Here is a 24,605-nt window from a genome sequence, read left to right on the forward strand (position 1 = left end):
ACAAAATTAAACGGGCCTATTTATATAATGAGGACAGAAATTATTAAATATTAAAGCATTAGACCTATCACTAAAAGCTTCAGTCATACAAAAATTATACTTAAATCCGAACTGGTTCTCTAGCAAACTAGTAAGATTGTCTCACCCAATGTTCAAGAAGGGACTTTTTCCCTTTATTCAGATTACAACCCCTCACTTTCAGGTATTTGAAAAGTAAATAATCTACCAAATATCTCTATTTCTAAAACAAGCCATAGAAAGTTGGTTGCAATTTCAATTTAATACTCCAGAAATGTTTAAAAAAGGTATAATCTTCGTAAATGATATTATCGGTAGGAATAGTGGAGTTATGTCTCACATGCAGCTAACAAAAACATATGGAAATGTCTGCTCTACCCAAAATTACAACCAAATAATTGCAGCTTTACCGCAAAAATGGAAGAGGAAAGTGGAAGGAGGAAAAAGTAAGGAACTTGTCTGTCGGCCTTGCATTAAAGAACATAATTGGTTAAAGAAAATTGTGATAAATAAAAAAGTTTAACAGTTTCATTTAAGGACCAAAATAACTTAGAAGTGTTCAATTTAAATTATTATATACAATTCTTGCTACCAATATAATGTTATTTGTATGGGGGATACAATCTTCCCAGCTCTGCAGATTTGGCTGTGAAGAGACAGAATCATTTGATCATTTGTTTTGGTACTGTCCATTTGTAGCTTTTCTGGACACAGGTCCAGGAATGGCTGAAGGATTGCAATATTTGCATGGAGCTGACTCTGCAGATAGCACTACTGGGTGATCTGAAAAGTCATAGTCAATCGATCAATAATATAATAATACTTTTAGCAAATATGTTTATTTTAAATTCACAAACTGTAGAAACTATGAGAATAGAAAGGTTCAGAGCTTTTGTAAAACATCACAGTGAAAAATATATGGCAAATAGAAAGCCAATATGGATGGTGTTAAGAGATAGATGGTAGGTGTTGAATGGAGCTGAAGGATGGGACTAATAACAACAACTAATAACAACAAGATAACTAGTGTAAGACATGCTGTGTCCATAATAAGTATATAGGTTATATATTGTGAGCTTTTGTGAAAGAGCACAGTTAGAAAGATATGGCATATAGAAGCATACCAGATGGACATCATGAAAATGATCGGAGGAAGTTCAGGAGTAAAAACAAACAAAATATAATTATTGACTGTGTCCATAAAATGTATATAGTATGTATAAGCATGAAGTAGAGGCCTAAGCATTGTTGTTCACTAGTTTACTCCAATTAGGTTGGGGATGGTGGGGTTGGAAAGTAATAAAGGGAAATATATATATGTATGTATGTGTATATATATATATATGTATGTATGTGTATATATACAGTGGGGAGAACAAGTATTTGATACACTGCCGATTTTGCAGGTTTTCCTACTTACAAAGCATGTAGAGGTCTGTAATTTTTATCATAGGTACACTTCAACTGCGAGAGACTGAATCTAAAACAAAAATCCAGAAAATCACATTATATGATTTTTAAGTAATTAATTTGCATTGTATTGCATGACATAAGTATTTGATACATCAGAAAAGTAGAACTTAATATTTGGTACAGAAACCTTTGTTTGCAATTACAGAGATCATACGTTTCCTGTAGGTCTTGACCAGGTTTGCACACACTGCAGCAGGCATTTTGGCCCACTCCTCCATACAGACCTTCTCCAGATCCTTCAGGTTTCGGGGCTGTTGCTGGGCAATACGGACTTTCAGCTCCCTCCAAAGATTTTCTATTGGGTTCAGGTCTGGAGACTGGCTAGGCCACTCCAGGACCTTGAGATGCTTCTTACAGAGCCACTCCTTAGTTGCCCTGGCTGTGTGTTTCGGGTCGTTGTCATGCTGGAAGACCCAGCCACGACCCATCTTCAATGCTCTTACTGAGGGAAGGAGGTTGTTGGCCAAGATCTCGCGATACATGGCCCCATCCATCCTCCCCTCAATACGGAGCAGTCGTCCTGTCCCCTTTGCAGAAAAGCATCCCCAAAGAATTATGTTTCCACCTCCATGCTTCACGGTTGGGATGGTGTTCTTGGGGTTGTACTCATCCTTCTTCTTCCTCCAAACACGGCGAGTGGAGTTTAGACCAAAAAGCTCTATTTTTGTCTCATCAGACCACATGACCTTCTCCCATTCCTCCTCTGGATCATCCAGATGGTCATTGGTAAACTTCAGACGGGCCTGGACATGCACTGGCTTGAGCAGGGGGACCTTGCGTGCGCTGCAGGATTTTAATCCATGACGGCGTAGTGTGTTACTAATGGTTTTCTTTGAGACTGTGGTCCCAGCTCTCTTCAGGTCATTGACCAGGTCCTGCCGTGTAGTTCTGGGCTGATCCCTCACCTTCCTCATGATCATTGATGCCCCACGAGGTGAGATCTTGCATGGCGCCCCAGACCGAGGGTGATTGACCGTCATCTTGAACTTCTTCCATTTTCTAATAATTGCGCCAACAGTTGTTCCCTTCTCACCAAGCTGCTTGCCTATTGTCCTGTAGCCCATCCCAGCCTTGTGCAGGTCTACAATTTTATCCCTGATGTCCTTACACAGCTCTCTGGTCTTGGCCATTGTGGAGAGGTTGGAGTCTGTTTGATTGAGTGTGTGGACAGGTGTCTTTTATACAGGTAACGAGTTCAAACAGGTGCAGTTAATACAGGTAATGAGTGGAGAACAGGAGGGATTCTTAAAGAAAAACTAACAGGTCTGTGAGAGCCGGAATTCTTACTGGTTGGTAGGTGATCAAATACTTATGTCATGCAATAAAATGCAAATTAATTACTTAAAAAACATACAATGTGATTTTCTGGATTTTTGTTTTAGATTCTGTCTCTCACAGTTGAAGTGTACCTATGATAAAAATTACAGACCTCTACATGCTTTGTAAGTAGGAAAACCTGCAAAATCGGCAGTGTATCAATTACTTGTTCTCCCCACTGTATATATATATATATATATGCGAGAAGAAAAAAATATGGGGGATTGGAAGTGATGCAGACAATTACATTGATGGAAGTTACAATCTTATATACAATATTAAAGCTGATCTACCCCCTAAAATGCAATAGACGGAAGGAGGGTAGTTAGAAACCTACCAAAAAACAATTGGCCAACAGCAAACACCTCCTGGACAACTTACTGGACATTAATGTTTCCCTGCAATAGTGAAGGTGTAAAATGAGCAGTAGGAAGCATGAACAGTATATTTGACCTATCAGCTAACATATTAAATTTAAATTCAAGCAACAAAAAAAAAACGAACAATGAGAAATGATTTGATGAAGAATGCAAAAATTTAGAAACCTACTGTATCCAACCAAAAACACAGAGACCCAGAAAACCTTAGCTTACGCCTTCACTATGAGGAAACACTAAAACAGTATAGAAATACACTATGAAAAAATAAGGAACAGCATGTCAGAAAACAGCTCAATGTGATTGAAGAATCCATAGAATCAAATCACTTCTGAGAAAATTTGAACACACTGTACAAACAACAACAAGAAGAGCTATCTATCCAATATGGAGATACATGTATATAAATCACTTCTATAACCGTTTTCAGCCATATAACAAAGAACAAAAACATATACATGATAATTTACAACACTTAAAATCAGCTATTAAAGACTACCAGAACCGATTGGATTCTCCAATTACATTCGATGAACTACACGACAAAATACAAACCTACAACCCAAAAAAGGCCTGTGGTGTTGATGGTTTACTAAACTAAATGTTAAAATATACAGACCACAAATTCAAATTGGCTATTCTTAAACTCTTCAACATTATCATCAGCTCTGGCATCTTCCCCAATATTTGGATCAAGCTCTGGTCACCCCAATCCACAAAAGTGGAGACAAATTTGACCCCAATAATTACAGTGGAATCGGCATCAACAGCAATCTCTGAAAAATCCTTTGCAATATCATCAACAGCAGACTCCACCATTTCCTCAGTGAAAACAATGTCCTTAGCAAATGTCAAATTGGCTTCTTACCAAAGTACCGTATGACAGACCACGTATACACCCTGCACACCCTTATATATATATATATATACATTTGAAGTTGGAAGTTTACATACACCTTAGCCAAATACATTTAAACTCAGTTTTTCACAATTCCTGACATTTAATCCTTGTAAAAATTCCCTGTTTTAGGTCAGTTAGGATCACCACTTTATTTTAAGAATGTGAAATGTCAGAATAATAATAGAGAGAATGATTTATTTCAGCTTTTATTTATTTCATCACATTCCCAGTGGGTCAGAAGTTTACATACACTCAATTAGTATTTGGTAGCATTGCCTTTAAATTGTTTAACTTGGGTCAAACGTTTCAGGTAGCCTACCACAAGCTTCCCACAATAAGTTGGGTGAATTTTGGCCCATTCCTCCTGACAGAGCTGGTGTAACTGAGTCAGGTTTGTAGGCCTCCTTGATCGCACATGCTTTTTCAGCTCTGCCCACAAATTTGCTATAGGATTGAGGTCAGGGCTTTGTGATAGCCACTCCAATACCTTGATTTGTTGTCCTTAAGCCATTTTGCCACAACTTTGGAAGTACTGTATGCTTGGGGTCATTGTCCATTTGGAAGACCCATTTGCGACCAAGCTTTAACTTCCTGACTGATGTCTTGAGATGTTGCTTCAATATATCCACATAATTTTCCTTCCTCATGATGCCATCTATTTTGTGAAGTGCACCAGTCCCTCCTGCAGCAAAGCACCCACACAGCATGATGCTGCCACCCCCGTGCTTCACGGTTGGGATGGTGTTCTTCGGCTTGCAAGCGTCCCCCTTTTTTACTCCAAACATAACGATGGTCATTAAGTTCTAACAGTTATATTTTTGTTTCATCAGACCAGAGGGCATTTCTCCAAAAAGTAAGATATTTGTCCCCATGTGCAGTTGCAAACCGTAGTTTGGTTTTTTTATGGCGGTTTTGGAGCAGTGGCTTCTTCCTTGCTGAGCGGCCTTTCAGGTTATGTCGATATAGATACTTTTGTACCTGTTTCCTCCAGCATCTTCACAAGGTCCTTTGCTGTTGTTCTGGGATTGATTTGCTCTTTTCGCACCAAAGTACGTTCATCTCTAGGAGACAGAACGCGTCTCCTTCCTGAGCGGTATGATGGCTGTGTGGTCCCATGGTGTTTATACTTGCGTACTATTGTTTGTACAGATGAGGCGTTTGGATTTTGCTCCAAGGATGAATCAGACTTGTGGAGGTCTACAATTTTTTTCTGAGGTCTTGGCTGATTTCTTTGGATTTTCCCATGATGTCAAGCAAAGAGGCACTGAGTTTGAAGGTAGGCCTTGAAATACATCCACAGGTACACCTCCAATTGACTCAAATTATGTCAATTAGCCTATCAGAAGCTTCTAAAGCCATGACATCTGTCTGTAAACAATTGTTGGAAAATGTACTGTGTCATGCACAAAGTAGATGTCCTAACCGACTTGCCAAAGCTATAGTTTGTTAACAAGAAATGTGTGGAGTGGTTTAAAAACAGGTTTTAATGATTCCAACCTAAGTGTATGTAAACTTCCGACTTCAACTTTATATATATACAGTATATATATATTTTTAAGCAGTCTTCTCAGGCTTTGTTGATGTATTTATTTATTTGACTCAATTTGGCATGAGGGTCTGCTAGACAAATTGTTCCAAAGCGGTGTTGGGGGAAACGATATCACATTATAAAATCAATGTACGCAAACAACAAGTGTGCAGTTAAAATTGGCAATAAACACACACATTTCTTTCCTCAGAACCATGGGGTGAGACAGATGCATCTTAAACCGAACCCTCTTCAACATATACAGTATGTCAATGAATTGGCGAAGGCACTAGAACAGTCTGCAGCACCTGGCCTCACCCTACTAGAATCTGAAGCCAAATGTCTACTGTTTTGCCGTTGATCTGGTGCTTCTGTCCCCAACCAAGGATGGCATACAGCAGCACCTAGATCTTCTGCACAGATTCTGTCAGACCTGGGCCCTGACAGTAAATTTCAGTAAGACAAAAATAATGGTATTCCAAAAAAGGTCCAGTTGCCATGGCAACAAATACAAATGATATCTAGACACTGTTGCCCTAGAGCACACAAAGGATTATACCTACCTCGGTCTAAACACCACAAGTAACTTCCACAAGGCTATGAATGATCTAAGAGACAAGGAAAGAAGGGCCTTGTATGCCATCAAAAGGAACATAAATCTCGACATCCCAATTAGGATATGGCAAAAAATACTTCAATCAGTTATAAAACCCATTGCCCCTTATAGATGTGAGGTCTGGGGTCCACTCACCAACCAATAATTCACAAAATGGGACAAACACCCAATTGAGACAGAATTAGGACTATACCCGCTAGTTATCAAAATCCAGAAAAGAGCTGTTCAATTCTACAACCACCTAAAAGGAGGAGATGCCCACACATTCCACCACAAAGCCCTCACCTAAAAACATTACAATTTGACACACTGGAAAGAATCAACCAAACAACACAGCAAATTGGAATGCTATCTGGTAAACAGAGAGTACACAGTGGCAGAATACCTGACCACTGTGACTGACCCAAAATTAAGAAAATCCTTGACTATGTACAGACTCAATGAGCATAGCCTTGCTATTGAGAAAGGTCGCCATAGGCAGACATGGCTCTCAAGAGAAGACAGGATTTGTGCCCACTGTCCACAAAATTTGGTGGAAACTGAGCTGCATTTCCTAACCTCCTGCTAAATGTATGACCACATTAGGGCCTTATATTTCCCACAGATCACACAGACCCACAAATAATTTGAAAACAAATCAAAGATTGATAAACTGCCATATCTGTTAAGCGAAATACTGCAATGTGCAATCACAGTAGCAAGATTTGTGGACCATTGCCATAAGAAAAGGGCAAGCAGTGGAGCACAAACAACATTGTAAATACCACCAACATTTATCTGTTTATCTTCACCCACTATTTGCACATTGCTAAAACACTGTACATAGCTGATAATATAACACTTGAAATGTATTTATCTTTTTGAAACCTTTTTGAGTGCAACGCTTACTGTTAATTTCTAACAGTTTTTATTGATGTTGTTAAATTTGTTTCTTCTCACTTTTGTTTATTGTTTATTTCACTTGTTTGGCAATGTAAACATATGTTTCCCATGCCAATAAAGCCCCTTTTAATTGAATTTAGGGAGATAGATAGATAGAGAGAGAGAGTGAAAAAGAGAGAGACAGAGAGAGAGAGAGAGAGAGAGAGAGAGAGAGAGAGAGAGAGAGAGAGAGAGAGAGAGAGAGAGAGAGAGAGAGAAAGAGAAAGGGAGAGAGCTTTCCCCCATTGAACAGTAATTAGATCCATGCCTTTACCCTGCACTCACTGCCCAGTCAGATAGTGCTGTCTTTGTAAGACACACATGCACACACACACACACACAAACAAACACATGCACACACACTGTTTCTGTCTGTGTTATAGTGTGTTCGATATGATAACAGAGAGATAGTGAGGGTAGCTAGGGAGAATGAAAGTAACAACATTAAAAAGAAGATGAAGAGAAAGAGATTAAAAGAAAAGAGGAACAATGTGATATACTGTAGATGTATTGCAGAGACACAGTAAGAGGCAGGAGAGACTGAATGGAATCCAAGCACTCATCAATGGGCAATGTGTTCTCCTCAGTAGATCAGCTTTGCTCACTCACATCCATCCATAGCAGCTGGTGCAGTCCAAGGACAACGGCATCTCACATCTCAGGGTGTGGAACTGGTATGTGTGTGTTTATGTTTGTGTGTGTCTGACTATGTGAGTGTGCGTGTTTCGCTCAATGCGTGTGCATGTCTGTGTATGAGAGTGTCTCAGAGTGTGTGTGTGTGTGTGTGTGCATGTTTCGATCTATGTGTGTGGACTGGAGGCCTTGGCAGAGATGTGTCGCTGGCAATGCAGTCAAAGCTGCAAAGAGATCAGAGGCGGTCTGTCTGATAAAGAGCTGTTGAGTGGGAGCACGGTGATGGGGTGCTAGAGAGGGGGTGGGGAGCAGCTGTGGAGGGGAGGAGGTCTTGGGTCACCAGGCCCTGATCACAACTGAAAAGGGGAGAGGAAGAGAGGGAGGGAGGGATAGAGGATTGGGATTGGAGGGAGGGATGGAGGTAGGGGTAAATTAGATAAAACTGGAGTGCTCTGATCCAACTAAGAGACAAGTGACTCCCCATAGGCTCTGCGGCCTTATGAGTGTTAAACTGTTTAAAAAACATACTCACATCAGTCTCGGAGAGAGATATCACCCAGTCCTCCGGATCAGCAGGGGCTCTTATGTAGGGTTCTATGTTGTTTTTGTTGAAGCGTGCATAAAAGGCATTGAGTTCATCTCGTAGAGAGATGTCATTGGGCAGATGACGGCTAGGGCTTCCTTTGTAGTCCATAATGTACTGTAGCACCTGCCACATGCGTCGAGCGTCGGAGCCGGTATAATAGGATTCCACCTTGTTCCGATATTGTCCTTTTGCCTGATTGATGGCTCTGCTGAGGTTGTAGCGGGACTTCTTGTACGCGTTCGTGTCCTCAGCCGTAGCTTCGGGGTTGGCTGCGATAGCCCTGTGAGCTGTAGCCCTATGTTAATCCAGGGCTTTTGATGTGGGAAGCAGCGAACCTTCACTGTGGGGACGACGTCAATGATGCATATCCTGATAAAACCGGTGACAGAGGTGGTTAGCTCGTCGATGCTATCAGCGGAGTCCCGGAACATATTCCAGTCAGCGCTAACAAAGCAGTCCTGCAGCATAGCCTCGCTTCGGTAGACCATTTGTCTACGGAGCGCGTCACGGGTACTTCCTGTTTGAGCTTTTGTTTGTAAACAGGAAGCAGAAGTATACACTCTTAGAAAAAAGGGTTCCAAAAGCGTGCTATGGCTGTACCCATAGCAGCACCCTTTTTGGTTCCAGGTAGAACCCTTTTTGGTTCCAGGTATAACCCTTTTGAGTTCCAGGTATAACCCTTTCCATGTAGAACCCTCTGTGGAAAGGGTTCTACATGGAACCCATAGAGAGTCAAGATCTGATTTGCCAACAGGGGGACAAGGGAGGGCCTTGTATGCTTGCTTGTGGCAGCAAGACAAGCAGCCTCCGGGTGCATGGTTTCCTGCTTGTCTATAGCCTCGTACAGTTCGTCAAGTGCCAGCTTGTTGTTGTTGTTGTTGTTGTTGTTGTTGTTGTTGTTGTTGTTGTTGTTGTTGTCCTGGGGTGGAATATATACAGCAGTCAAGATAACAGATGAAAACTCTCTCAGTAGGTAGAAGGGTCGGCATTTGACCATCAAGTATTCCGAGACGGGTGAACAAAAAGGTTGAGATTTCCACTGCACACCATTTGTTGTTGATGAAGAGACATAAGGGAGAGCTGGGACGAAAGTAACACGGGGCAAAAGTAACACGCCCGTTTTCCCAGATAACACAGAAGCTAGAATGATGCAGTGAAGTCAGCACGTTCCTAATGTGGAGGATGAGCTCCCTGCAAAAAAACATGCCAGTCTGACCATGTTTCGCCGAGTTATCAACAAAAAGTGTTTTTGAGCGTTATAAGTAAAAAAAACGGACCCGGAAGTGTTTTTCGGTTGTAGAGTTTTGTTTCGCTGTTTAAGGTTCCAAACATATATAATTTTCTTAACCCATCTATAAAATAAAATAAATGTTGAAGCACAGGCCAATGTCTCCTCTAGTTCATATTACTTTTATAATGTTAGCAAAATATCAACAAGTAACTGAATGTTTGAAAATTATATATGACATCATTAGAATTATGCCTTAATCAATTGGCTTGATGGATGAGCTTCTCACATAAGCTTTTATCGACAGGTTAGTGGTTAAAAAAAATCTTTATGATTCTGGGGGTCAATTACATTATCTCAAGCCATGGTAATGTGATAAGCATGATGAGTTTTCAGTTTGTGAAGAGAATAAAGACATTTCTTCTACAAGACACGAGAACCGCGCATGACAAGGACAGCGTGAGCGAACCTGATCGGTAGGGCTAAGCATAACTAGTCATTGAAAATTGTGAAAAATTCCCATTAAAGTGAGATGAGAAAATTATGGTTAATATAACTATTATGTGATCCATTTTAGTCCGATTAATATTGTAAGGCAAAATATTGTGGTTGCGCAACATTGCGATGTTGACGCATGGTTCATTTTCATAAATGTCGAACCGATAGCATTAATTATTCAAATCGAAATACACATGAAATTATGTCTGATAGTACATTTGCTGAAAGTACTGAGCATTACAAACCAGAAACATGGAGATAAGACAGATATTGCCTGAAGATTGGCTCGGAGGTACACAAAGCGCCCAGGGCAGATGAGTTTAAGTTGAAGCCGGAATTGAGGTTAATAACTGCCGATCTGATGTTAAAAAGTTTTTGTCGATCATAGGAAATGAAAGCAGTTACATTTAGTGCAAAAAAAGTAAAGATAAACGCCAAAATAATCACAAAATGGCAAAGTTGGGTCAGAGCAAGACGGCAGCCATACAGCATCATCTTTAGTATGTGTGTGCGTATCTATGCGCGCACTCCAACAGAGATCACCCAGTCCTCTGGATCAGCAGGGGCTCTTATGCAGGGTTCTATGTTGTTTTTGTTGAAGCGTGCATAAAAGGCATTGAGTTCATCTCGTAGAGAGATGTCATTGGGCAGATGATGGCTTATATTTGTCCTGTTTCACAACCTGTACAAGTGTGAAATGGAAATGTGTTTTTTGCATATCCCAACTCCCCCTGAGACATCCTCGGAGAGTGGGGTCACAACCAGGGATCAGCCATTTTTGACGGAAACCCTGGAGCAATTAGGATTACGTGCCTTGCTCAAGGGCAGATCGACAGACTTTTTCACCTTGTCTGCTCTGGGAATCAAACTAGCAACCTTTCAGTTACTGGCCCCACACTCAAATCACTAGGCTACCTGCCGCTAGGCTACTCTAACCACTAGGCTACCTGCCGCTAGGCTACTCTAACCACTAGGCTACCTGCCGCTAGGCTACTCTAACCACTAGGCTACCTGCCGCTAGGCTACTCTAACCACTAGGCTACCTGCCACTAGGCTACTCTAACCACTAGGCTACCTGCCACTAGGCTACTCTAACCACTAGGCTACCTGCCGCTATAGGCTACTCTAACCACTAGGCTACCTGCCGTTAGGCTACTTTAACCACTAGGCTACCTGCCACTAGGCTACTCTAACCACTAGGCTTCCTGCCGCTATAGGCTACTCTAACCACTAGGCTACCTGCCGCTATAGGCTACTCTAACCACTAGGCTACCTGCCGCTAGGCTACTCTAACCACTAGGCTATCTGCCGCTATAGGCTACTCTAAGCACTAGGCTACCTGCCGCTATAGGCTACTCTAACCACTAGGCTATCTGCCGCTATAGGCTACTCTAACCACTAGGCTATCTGCCGCTATAGGCTACTCTAAGCACTAGGCTACCTGCTGTTAGGCTACTCTAACCACTAGGCTACCTGCCACTATAGGCTACTCTAACCACTAGGCTACCTGCTGCTATAGGCTACTCTAACCCCTAGGCTACCTGCCGCTAGGCTACTCTAACCACTAGGCTATCTGCCGCTAGGCTACTCTAAGCACTAGGCTACCTGCCGCTATAGGCTACTCTAACCACTAGGCTACCTGCCGCTATAGGCTACTCTAACCACTAGGCTACCTGCCGCTATAGGCTACTCTAACTACTAGGCTACCTACCGCTATAGGATACTCTAACCACTAGGCTACCTGCCGCTATAGGCTACTCTAACCACTAGGCTACCTGCCGCTATAGGCTACTCTAACCACTAGGCTACCTGCCGCTAGGCTACTCTACCCACTAGGCTACCTGCCGCTAGGCTACTCTAACCACTAGGCTACCTGCCGCTAGGCTACTCTAACCACTAGGCTACCTGCCGTTAGGCTACTCTAACCACTAGGCTACCTGCCGCTAGGCTACTCTAAGCACTAGGCTACCTGTGTGCGCGTATGTGTGTGTGTGTGCCACCTCATGAGATCCAGAGGCAGAGAGGAGGAGAGGAGAGACGAGTTTCTGGGGTTCAGAGGAGGAGAGGAGGAGAGGAGAGACGAGTCTCTGGGGTTCAGAGAGGAGGAGAGGAGAGACGAGTCTCTGGGGTTCAGAGAGGAGGAGAGGAGAGATGAGGCTCTTGGGTTCAGAGAGGAGGAGAGGAGAGGAGTTTCTGAGGTTCAGAGAGGAGGAAAGAGTGTGTGCGTGTGCGTATGTTTGTGGTGTTCTGTCTGTCTGATCCTTTGTGTGTGTTTTTGTGTTCCAGTGGAGCACGATAAGGAGTTCCTCCCGATCCGGCGGCACCACAGAGAGCCTGTGTGCGCGTATGTGTGTGTATGTGTGCCACCTCATGAGATCCAGAGGCAGAGAGGAGGAGAGGAGAGACGAGTTTCTGGGGTTCAGAGGAGGAGAGGAGAGACGAGTTTCTGGGGTTCAGAGGAGGAGAGGAGGAGAGGAGAGACGAGTCTCTGGGGTTTAGACAGGAGGAGAGGAGAGACGAATCTCTGGGGTTCAGAGAGGAGGAGAAGAGAGACGAGTCTCTGGGGTTCAGAGAGGAGGAGAGGAGAGACGAGTCTCTGGGGTTCAGAGAGGAGGAGAGGAGAGACGAGGCTCTTGGGTTCAGAGAGGAGGAGAGGAGAGACGAGGCTCTTGGGTTCAGAGAGGAGGAGAGGAGAGACGAGGCTCTTGGGTTCAGAGAGGAGGAGAGGAGAGACGAGGCTCTTGGGTTCAGAGAGGAGGAGAGGAGAGACGAGGCTCTTGGGTTCAGAGAGGAGGAGAGGAGAGACGAGGCTCTTGGGTTCAGAGAGGAGGAGAGGAGAGACGAGGCTCTTGGGTTCAGAGAGGAGGAGAGGAGAGGAGTTTCTGAGGTTCAGAGAGGAGGAAAGAGTGTGTGTGTGTGCGTGTGTTTGTGTTGTTCTGTCTGTCTGATCCTTTGTGTGTGTTTTTGTGTTCCAGTGGAGCACGATAAGGAGTTCCTCCCGGTCCGGCGGCACCACAGAGAGTTTCGTTTCGACCTATCACGTATCCCCGATGGGGAAGCGGTCACTGCTGCAGAGTTTCGCATCTATAAGGACTTCATCCACGAGCGCTTTGACAATGAGACCTTCCGCATCAGTGTCTACCAGGTGCTGGAGGAACACAACGACAGGTGAGGGAGTGTGTGTGTTTGTGTGTGTGTGTCAGTATGTTGAAGTGTGCTCCTCTGTTATGTCACACTTCTATTCTCCCACCATTGTTTTCAAAGATCAGTGAGTATATCCAGTCTTTACCAAAGCAATGTGGAAGGTGTTTGTAACCTATGCTGTGTAAAGGGCCGGGTCTCTGACCCCTCCTAAAGGCTTCTGCTGCCTGCACATCACCAGGGGCAACAACACATTTATCCCTCTGCCAGGGAAGTGTGTGTGTGTGTGTTTGTGTGTGTGTGTGTGAACCAGAGCACTATGACACACTATCCAACCAGTCAGTAGACCAACACTGGCCTGGGAGGAATGATGGATACTTGAAGAAGAAGGGATAAAATATCAGAAAGGAAAAGAGGAGAAAAATATAAAAACATTCCACTTTAGAACAATGATTTAGTTGGACGAGGATTCTTTCTCTCTCTTTCTTTCTCTCTCTCTCTTTCTTTCTCTCTCTCTCTTTCTCTATCCTTCTTTCTCTCTCTCTCTCTCTCTCTCTCTCTCTCTCTCTCTCTCTCTCTCTCTCTCTCTCTCTCTCTCTCTGGCTCTCTCTCTGTTTCACTCCCTTAATTCCAGTGTGTGATGGACATTGTGTACAGTATCCTTCCTTCCTTCCTTCCTTCCTTCCTTCCTTCCTTCCTTCCTTCCTTCCTTCCTTCCTTCCTTCCTTCCTTCCTTCCTTCCTTCCTTCCTTCCTTCCTTCCTTCCTTCCTTCCTTCCTTCCTTCCTTCCTTCCTTCCTTCCTTCCTTCCTTCCTTCCTTCCTTCCTTCCTTCCTTCCTCCCTCCCGCTCTTTCTCTTTCTCCATTGCCCTGATCTCGCTCCCTCACTTGTTCTACTCCTCAGCTCCACACTTTTTGCACATATTTTCGAAGTATGCAGGCTTGTGTGTGTGTGTGTTTGTCTGTATCGGTTTGTATCTGTGTGTGTGTGTGTCTGTGTTTCTTTGCGTATGTATTTATGTCTGGGTCCAATGTGGGTCTGGCTGTGTATGTGTGTTTGTTTGTCTCTGTGTTTGTGTGAATGTTTACTCATGCATGCACGTGTGTGTGTATCTCCTCCAGGGAGTCAGACCTGTTTCTGTTGGACTCGCGGGTCATCTGGGCAGCTGAGGAGGGCTGGCTGGTGATTGATGTGACATTGACCAGTAACCACTGGGTTCTGAATCCTGGACGCAACCTGGGCCTGCAGCTGGCTCTGGAGAGCACCGCCGGTAAGCAGAGGGCCTTTGAACCAGGTCCAGCACCCAGAGGGAGCTCTCTAAACCAGAACTTCTATATGAGGGGTCAAACCCAATAAGAACCAGGACCCATAACCATGTAGCTTATCAGAGTATGAGTACTGATCTAGGACCAGCTCACCCCTTTCCATATAATCTTTTTAATTATGAGACTCTTTATGTATATGGGCCCTGGCCTGGATTCATGTAAGAACAGGAGACAGCATGAGCAGTATGACCTCAGTGCATAGCAATGGCACATTCTCTACCATCACACAGCACAGAGAGAACACACTGATAGAGGGAAAATACAGTCCCTCATTATTTAACACAATCCACTATACCCTCATCATCACTATCACCCATGCAGAAGAGAATACAACTAACAACATGTAGTGCAGATGTATTTCTATTGAGTCAAGTTTCTCTTTAGAGCGGAAGATAAATTGTTATCAGGATGGCAGGATGTTAGTCATTTAAAATCAATGACAACAACAGCAGTATCAACAGTAGTACTGTATGACAGTGTTTTTGAGGAGACTGTTACCTCAGTGATGATAGAAGGATGATCCATGTTTCTTTCATGTTAGGGACAGTGTGTGCGTGTGTGTGTGTGTGTATGTTGGGAGGGGTATGGACGGGCATGTGCTAGCATGCGCGAGACGTCATGTCACCGTGGGCTGCGGGCAACCTGAGTTTACCTCCACACTATGATCACAGGCACATTCCTCTGAGTGAACATCACACACACATTGGAAGTCTCTCTTTCTCACACACACACAAATGCGCAGGTTGACGTTTATTGGGAGTCCTTGAGGCAGAACTTAGCAATTTCCGCTAGATAGACCAGCTGCAAAATCAAAATTGTCTATATTGTAAAAATTCATGATAACAAAAATTAGCTTTTGGTCTTAATTTAAGATTAGGGTTTGGCATTAGGGTTAGCAGTGTGATTAAGTTTAGGGTTAAGGTTAGGGTTAGGTTTAAGATCAGATTTTATGACTTTGTGGCTGTGCCAGCAAGTGACCGCTCTGCAGAGCTGCCGTCAGAACAATCTTCATGATGAAAACACAAACCCTAAACACTGTCAGATCCATTGGGAGAGAGTGTTTCTCTTTGATGTCTGTTACTGCTTTGGTGTTTGCCATTTCCCAGGTCCAAACACACACAGAGAGAGAGAGAGCGAGAGAGAGAGAGAGAGACTCGTATTTGGGAAAACATCAATTTTCATCATTACACAGACCAAATAAATGGTTCTCATTAGAGACTGAGTGGACCACACACACTTTAGATACACACACTCACAGAGACACGTCTCTAACACGCTGTCCTCTGTGTCTCCCCCTGCAGGTGAGAGTGTGAACCCGCGGATGGCAGGGCTGATCGGCCGCAGTGGTCCTCAGAATAAACAGCCCTTCATGGTGGCTTTCTTCAAAGCTACTGAGGTGCACCTGCGCAGCATCCGCTCAGCACCAGGGGGCACCAAACAACGCAACCCCAATCGCTCCAAAGGGGCCAACAAGGGCCAGGAGGCACTCCGAGTGACCAACATCGCAGGTAAGGACTGGGGGATGAGGGGAGAGGGAAGCTTAGAGAAAGTGCCTTACAGCAGTATGTGTATTTGTGGAAGGCCTTTTAAATGGCACAGTGATATGTTGGTGTAGTGATGGCTAGCTCTGGTGTGGGTTCGAGGTGAAATGAGAGGCAGATGGAGGCCAGGGCTATTACTGTCTACTACAGCCTCCTTACAATAATTATCCACATACACTACCGTTCATAAGTTTGGGGTTACTTAGAAATGTCCTTGTTTTCGAAAGAAATTGATTTTTGTTGTCCATTAAAATAACATAAAATTGATCAGAAATACAGTGTAGACGTTGTTAATGTTGTAAATGGCTATTGTAGCTGGAAACAGCTGATTTTTAATGGAATATTTACATAGTCGTACAGAGGCCCATTATCAGCCACCATCAGTCCTGTGTTCCAATGGCACGTTGTGTTTGCTAATCCAAGTTTATCATTTTAAAGGGATAATTGATAATTAGAAAACCCTTTTGCAATTATGTTAGCACAGCTGAAAACTGTTGTGCTGATTAAAGAAGCAATAAAACTGGCCTTCTTGAGACTAGTTGAGTATCTGGAGCATCAGCAACTGTGGGTTCGATTACAGGCTCAAAATGGCCAGAAACAAATAACTTTCTTCTGAAACTCGTCAGTCTATTCTTGTTCTGAGAAATGAAGGCTATTCCATGTGAGAAATTGCCAAGAAACTGAAGATCTCGTACAATGCTGTGTACTACTCCCTTCAAAGAACAGCGCAAACTGGCTCTAACCAGAATAGAAAGAGGAGTGGGAGGCCCCCGGTGCACAACTGAGCAAGAGGACAAATACATTAGAGTGTCTAGTTTGAGAAACAGACGCCTCACAGGTCCTCAACTGGCAGCTTCATTAAATAGTACCCACAAAACACCAGTCTCAACGTCAACAGTGAAGAGGCGACTCCGGGATGCTGACCTTCTAGGCAGAGTTGCAAAGAAAAAGCCATATCTCAGAAAGGCCAATAAAAATAAAAGATTAAGATGGGAAGTCTGAGAAATTGCTTTTTCTTTGCAACTCTGCCTAGAAGGTCAGCATCCCAGAGTCGCCTCTAATGTATTTGTCCTCTTGCTCAGTTGTGCACCGGGGCCCCCACTCCTCTTTGTATTCTGGTTAGAGCCAGTTTGCGCTATTCTGTGAAGGGAGTAGTACACAGCGTTGTACGAGATCTTCAGTTTCTTGGCAATTTCTCGCATAGAATAGCCTTCATTTCTCAGAACAAGAATATACTGTTTTATTGCTTCTTTAATCAGCACAACAGTTTTCAGCTGTGCTAACATAATTGCAAAAGGGTTTTTTAATGATCAATTAGCCTTTTAAAATGATGAACTTGGATTAGCAAACACAACGTGCCATTGGAACACAGGACTGATGGTTGCTGATAATGGGCCTCTGTATGCCTATGTAGATATTCCATAAAAAATCAGCCGTTTCCAGCTACAATAGCCATTTACAACATTAACAATGTCTACACTGTATTTATGATCAATTTCATGTTATTTTAATGGACAAAAAAATTGCTTTTCTTTCAAAAACAAGGACATTTCTAAGTGATCGCAAACTTTTGAATGGTAGTGCATCTCCAAGGGTCAACATGCACGCACACACACACACACACACACACACACACACACACACACACACACACACACACACACACACACACTTTCCCTCTCCAAACCACTCAGATAATGTGTTTCTGAACTTCCCATAACAGAGCCTTCTACTAGGGATGAATAAGTTTCAATACCGGGAATAATTCATATTTATCCCAAGAGTCCTGGGAAATACAGCAAAAATCATAAGTGCCCATTTCAATTGTTTAAAACCTAGATATGGTCACTATGCAGTGGAGGCTCCTCAGAGGAAGAAGGGGAGGACTATCCTACTCAGTGAATTTCAGAAAAATACAAACAGTAAAATATTTAAAAAGTTATCCTGTTTAGATAAAACAATACTACATTTATTCACATCACCAAATAACTGATTAAAACACACTGTTTTGCAATCTACAGTAGCCTCAGCAGCACTCTGTAGGGTAGCACCATGGTGTTGCCGGACGACAGCTAGTTTCGTCCTCCTCTTGGTACATTGACTTCAATACAAAACCTAGGAGGCTCATGGTCCTCACCTCCTTCCATAGAGTAATTATGACAACTTCTGGAGGATGTCCTCCAACCTATCAGAGCTCTTGCAGCATGAACTGACATGTTGTCCACCCAATCAAAGGATCAGAGAATGAATCTAGTACTGAAAGCATAAGCTACAGCGAGCTAGCACTGCAGTGCATAAAATGTGGTGAGTAGTTGACTCAAATAGAGAGAAAGGCAATAGTTTAACAGTTTTGAACAAATTAATTTATTCCAAAATTAAGGAGAAGCAGCAGAGAGAGAGATTTCATTGTTTTTTTTTTCACTTTAGTTTCACTTACTTAGCTTCACTTACTAATGCAGCTAGCTAATTTAGCCTACTCAAACACCTGGCTCAAACAGAGAATAATGCTATTTATGTTATCTAGCTGGCTAAGGCTATCCGCTGGAACTCTTCCAAGTCAAGTAAGCTTTCGGTTTTAGTGATTTATTGCCACCGGGGCCAGCCGGTGTAACTGCTAAACTGCTTGCTGTACGCTGTACTGCGTGATTGTAATGGGTATACTAACGCGTTAGTTCTAGTAGCTATGTTGACTATGACGTGGTTACAACGATGTAGGCTGTATGTATCGTTTAGCGTTCATGGTATAAAGGTTTGGCTTGGAAAGGTTATTTGCCCCTGGTCACAGACAGCTGTTGTGTTGTGCACTGAAGTCCACAAGCGAAGGGAAAAGGTGAGAGGAGAACGCATAGATTTTTTATTTTTTTTTAATGTTACCTTTATTTAACTAGGCAAGTCAGTTAAGAACAAATACTTATTTACAATGACAGCCTACATCGGCCAAACCCGGACGACGCTGGGCCAATTGTGCTATGTGAGAAATAATTATACAATGAGCAAAGTGATGATGCTGTTTGTATGTGGCTGCTATGAAAGTGAACTGTGTGTGCGGGTGATCAGGGGTGTATTCATTTAGCCGATTCTGTTGACAAACCTTTCTTAATAAATGGAAGCAAACGGAACAAAACGGCAATAAACCTACAGTGAGGGAAAAAAGTGTTTGATCCCCTGCTGATTTTGTACGTTTGCCCACTGACAAAAGACATGATCAGTCTATAATTTTAATGGTAGGTTTATTTGAACAGTGAGAGACAGAATAACAACAAAAAAATCAAGAAGGACGCATGTCAAAATATTTATAAATTGATTTGCATTTTAATGAGGGAAATAAGTATTTGACCCCCTCTCAATCAGAAAGATTTCTGGCTCCCAGGTGTCTTTTATACAGGTAACGAGCTGAGATTAGGAGCACACTCTTAAAGGGAGTGCTCCTAATCTCAGCTTGTTACCTGTATAAAAGACACCTGTCCACAGAAGCAATCAATCAATCAGATTCCAAACTCTCCTCCATGGCCAAGAACAAAGAGCTCTCCAAGGATGTCAGGGACAAGATTGTAGACCTACACAAGGCTGGAATGGGCTACAAGACCATCGCCAAGCAGCTTGGTGAGAAGGTGACAACAGTTGGTGCGATTATTCACAAATGGAAGAAACACAAAAGAACTGTCAATCTCCCTCGGCCTGGGGCTCCATGCAAGATCTCACCTCGTGGAGTTGCAATGATCATGAGAACAGTGAGGAATCAGCCCAGAACTACACGGGAGGATCTTGTCAATGATCTCAAGGCAGCTGGGACCATAGTCACCAAGAAAACAGGTAACACACTACGCCGTGAAGGACTGAAATCCTGCAGCGCCCGCAAGGTCCCCCTGCTCAAGAAAGCACATATACATACCTGTCTGAAGTTTGCCAATGAACATCTGAATGATTCAGAGGAGAACTGGGTGAAAGTGTTGTGGTCAGATGAGACCAAAATGGAGCTCTTTGGCATCAACTCAACTCGCCGTGTTTGGAGGAGGAGGAATGCTGCCTATGACCCCAAGAACACCATCTCCACCGTCGAACATGGAGGTGGAAACATTATGCTTTGGGGGTGTTTTTCTGCTAAGGGGACAGGACAACGTCACCGCATCAAAGGGACGATAGACGGGGCCATGTACCGTCAAATCTTGGGTGAGAACCTCCTTCCCTCAGCCAGGGCATTTAAAATGTGTCGTGGATGGGTATTCTAGCATGACAATGACCCAAAACACACGACCAAGGCAACAAAGGAGTGGCTCATGAAGAAGCACATTAAGGTCCTGGAGTGGCCTAGCCAGTCTCCAGAACTTTAATCCCATAGAAAATCTGTGGAGGGAGCTGAAGGTTCGAGTTGCCAAACGTCAGCCTCGAAACCTTAATGACTTGGAGAAGATCTGCAAAGAGGAGTGGGACAAAATCCCTCCTGAGATGTGTACAAACCTGGTGGCCAACTACAAGAAACGTAGGGGTTTTGCAACAAGGGTTTTGCCACCAAGTACTAAGTCATGTTTTGCAGAGGGGTCAAATACTTATTTCCCTCATTAAAATGCAAATCAATTTATAACATTTTTGACATGCGTTTTTCTGGATTTTTCTGTTGTTATTCTGTCTCTCACTGTTCAAATAAACCTACAATTAAAATTATAGACTGATCATTTCTTTGTCAGTGGGCAAACGTACAAAATCAGCAGGGGATCAAATACTTTTTCCCCTCACTGTACCTGAATTTGTCCAATAGAAACTCTTGTTTGAACTGTTTGGACTAATGATTGATTACACCCTAGATCAGCTATATGCAGCCAAGAGTCGCAAGACGGTATTGAATGTGTCTGTCACCTTGATTACTCCAATTTGTAACTAGACCTGTGCACATACTTTATAAACTTTAATTCGTAGGCTAGGTAGTAGCAACCTCATGATGGATATAAGGAACATTTGAGTATCATATTCACCTAAACCTATCAATGTTTAATCGAATGGAATGTGAATGACAGTCATCCAATATGCTGTAATAAAAAAAATGCTCATAAAATCTTAAACGCCCCCGACCGCCACTGTCACTATGCCAGGGTTCTCCCCAAATAAAAGAGGCGCTCCCCCAACTTGTCGGCTTGGCTGTGCCACTATGTAAAGATTTCAGAGCAAATGTAAGTACTATATTGTAATGATAGAGCAACTATTTTTGATTTCCATTTACATGATGACATTACTGTGAATTGCGAAAAAGGCCATTCATAAATTCAGAATGTTATCATGTTCCTCAATTAATTCAGTGCATTTCAGCAGTAGACTATCTTGACACAGGGCCCACTCAGGACGAACAGAGCGCACCTAAGTAGGCTATAGCATTGTCGAATCATACAAACTTTGTAATGCAGTCAAACAAAAGCCAAATTACCAAAGTTGCTAAGCTTGCTAGATAACCTCTTTCAACAAATGACAGAATATCTTGAATATGGCAGATCAGATCATGAATAACTGGGAGATGAAGAGTGGAAATAGTTTAAATATCAAGGTATCTTAACGGGGACCAAACTCTGTTTGTTGATCACACATTTTCTACAGAAGCGCTCAAATGGGCAGCAAGTACAGCAAGCGGGGGAAATGTTATAGCGGTATTTTGACATGCATAGGTGAGAGACATACTTTGATACTTCAACCTATGGATTACAGAATAAAGTTTTAATTTTCATGCGAGACAGGAGTACAGATTTTGGATTTCAGAGGGATTGGGACTGGATAGGAAAATAGCCTAGGCCAGGGATCATCAACTAGATTCAGCTGTGGGCTGATTTCTTCTTGAGTGGATGGTGAGGGGGCCGGAACATAATTTCAAATAATTTGCAGACCGCAAATTGACCAGTGTTGGTGATCGCGTAACTACTGGAGCTTTTTCTTCTTGTTTTTAGCTGTTAGGGGTGGAACCTGGTGTGGTCATCTGCTGCAATAGCCCATCCGTGACAAGGCCCGACAAATTGTGTGTTCCCGAGATGCCGTTCTGCACACCACTGTTTTACTGCGCCGTTATTTACCTGTTTGTGGCCTGCCTATTAGCTTGCTATTCTCCTTCAACCTCTCATCAACGAGCTGTTTTCGCCCGCAGGACTGCCGCTGACTGGATGTTTTTTGTTTGTTTCATGGTGCGACGCTGTGGTGGACATGAAATAACTGCCGGTCTCACGGTAATTGACCGTTAATTAACATAAACACATTTAGCATCTCCTGGCTTCCACGCATAGCCTACAAGCCACTGATGCAGACCTTTGGAACATCTACATTTAAAAAAGTCTAATAAATCAATGTAATATAGCCTACACCATCACAATAAATCAAAAAAAATTTTGACAGGTCTAAAGAAACAAGATATGAAGAAAATGTAGTCTATTTCAGAAGCACAGAATAGCATACTCTGAGTTGTCCTTATGTTAGGCCCTGATCTGGCTATGCCATATGGCTCTGGACTACACTAGTTCATTTAGCAGACAATATTTGCTTAGAATTCCGTGGCATTATTTTATATTATTTTATAGTATGAAGAATAATATTTAACATAGCTGAATAAAATAGAAAGGATACTTTCTCCAAAAGATTTGAGTGAGTGTGCAAATCAAATCAAATCAAATTGTATTGGTCACATACACAAATTTAGCAGATGTTATTGTGGGTGTAGTGACATGCTTGTGTTCCTAGCTCCAACAGTGCAGTAGTATCTAACAATTCACAACAATACACAAATCTAAAAGTAAAAGAATGGAATTAAGAAATATATAAATATTAAGACGAGCAATGTCGGAGTGGCATTGACTAAAATACAGTAGAATAGAATACAGTATATACATATGAGACGAGTAAAGCAGTATCTAAACATTATTAAAGTGACTGGTGTTCCATTATTAAAGTGGCCAGTGATTCCATGTCTATGTACAGTGGGGGAAAAAAGTATTTAGTCAGCCACCAATTGTGCAAGTTCTCCCACTTAAAAAGATGAGAGAGGCCTGTAATTTTCATCATAGGTACACGTCAACTATGACAGACAAATTGAGAATTTTTTTCCAGAAAATCACATTGTAGGATTTTTAATGAATTTATTTGCAAATTATGGCAGAAAATAAGTATTTGGTCACCTACAAACAAGCAAGATTTCTGACTCTCACAGACCTGTAACTTCTTCTTTAAGAGGCTCGTCTGTCCTCCACTCGTTACCTGTATTAATGGCACCTGTTTGAACTTGTTATCAGTATAAAAGACACCTGTCCACAACCTCAAACAGTCACACTCCAAACTCCACTATGGCCAAGACCAAAGAGCTGTCAAAGGACACCAGAAACAAAATTGTAGACCTGCACCAGGCTGGGAAGACTGAATCTGCAATAGGTAAGCAGCTTGGTTTGAAGAAATCAACTGTGGGAGCAATTATTAGGAAATGGAAGACATACAAGACCACTGATAATCTCCCTCGATCTGGGGCTCCACGCAAGATCTCACCCCGTGGGGTCAAAATGATCACAAGAACGGTGAGCAAAAATCCCAGAACCACACGGGGGGACCTAGTGAATGACCTGCAGAGAGCTGGGACCAAAGTAACAAAGCCTACCATCAGTAACACACCATGCCGCCAGGGACTCAAATCCTGCAGTGCCAGACGTGTCCCCCTGCTTAAGCCAGTACATGTCCAGGCCCGTCTGAAGTTTGCTAGAGTGCATTTGGATGATCCATTTGGATGATCTAGAAGAGGATTGGGAGAATGTCATATGGTCAGATGAAACTTTTTGGTAAAAACTCAACTCGTCATGTTTGGAGGACAAAGAATGCTGAATTGCATCCAAAGAACACCATACCTACTGTGAAGCATGGGGGTGGAAACATCATGCTTTGGGGCTGTTTGTCTGCAAAGGGACCAGGACGACTGATCTGTGTAAAGGAAAGAATGAATGGGGCCATGTATCGTGAGATTTTGAGTGAAAACCTCCTTCCATCAGCAAGGGCATTGAAGATGAAACGTGGCTGGGTCTTTCAGCATGACAATGATCCCAAACACACCGCCCGGGCAACGAAGGAGTGGCTTCGTAAGAAGCATTTCAAGGTCCTGGAGTGGCCTAGCCAGTCTCCAGATCTCAACCCCATAGAAAATCTTTGGAGGGAGTTGAAAGTCCGTGTTGCCCAGCGACAGCCCCAAAACATCACTGCTCTAGAGGAGATCTGCATGGAGGAATGGGCCAAAATACCAGCAACAGTGTGTGAAAACCTTGTGAAGACTTACAGAAAACGTTTGACCTGTGTCATTGCCAACAAAGGGTATATAACAAAGTATTGAGAAACTTTTGTTAATGACCAAATACTTATTTTCCACCATAATTTGCAAATAAATTCATAAAAAATCCTACAATGTGATTTTCTGGATTTATTTTTCTCATTTTGTCTGTCATAGTTCACGTGTACCTATGATGAAAACTACAGGCCTCTCTCATCTTTTTAAGTGGGAGA

This window comes from Coregonus lavaretus (genome assembly GCF_964263955.1).
Source record: "Coregonus lavaretus genome assembly, chromosome: 22".
Taxonomy (NCBI): Eukaryota; Metazoa; Chordata; class Actinopteri; order Salmoniformes; family Salmonidae; genus Coregonus; species Coregonus lavaretus.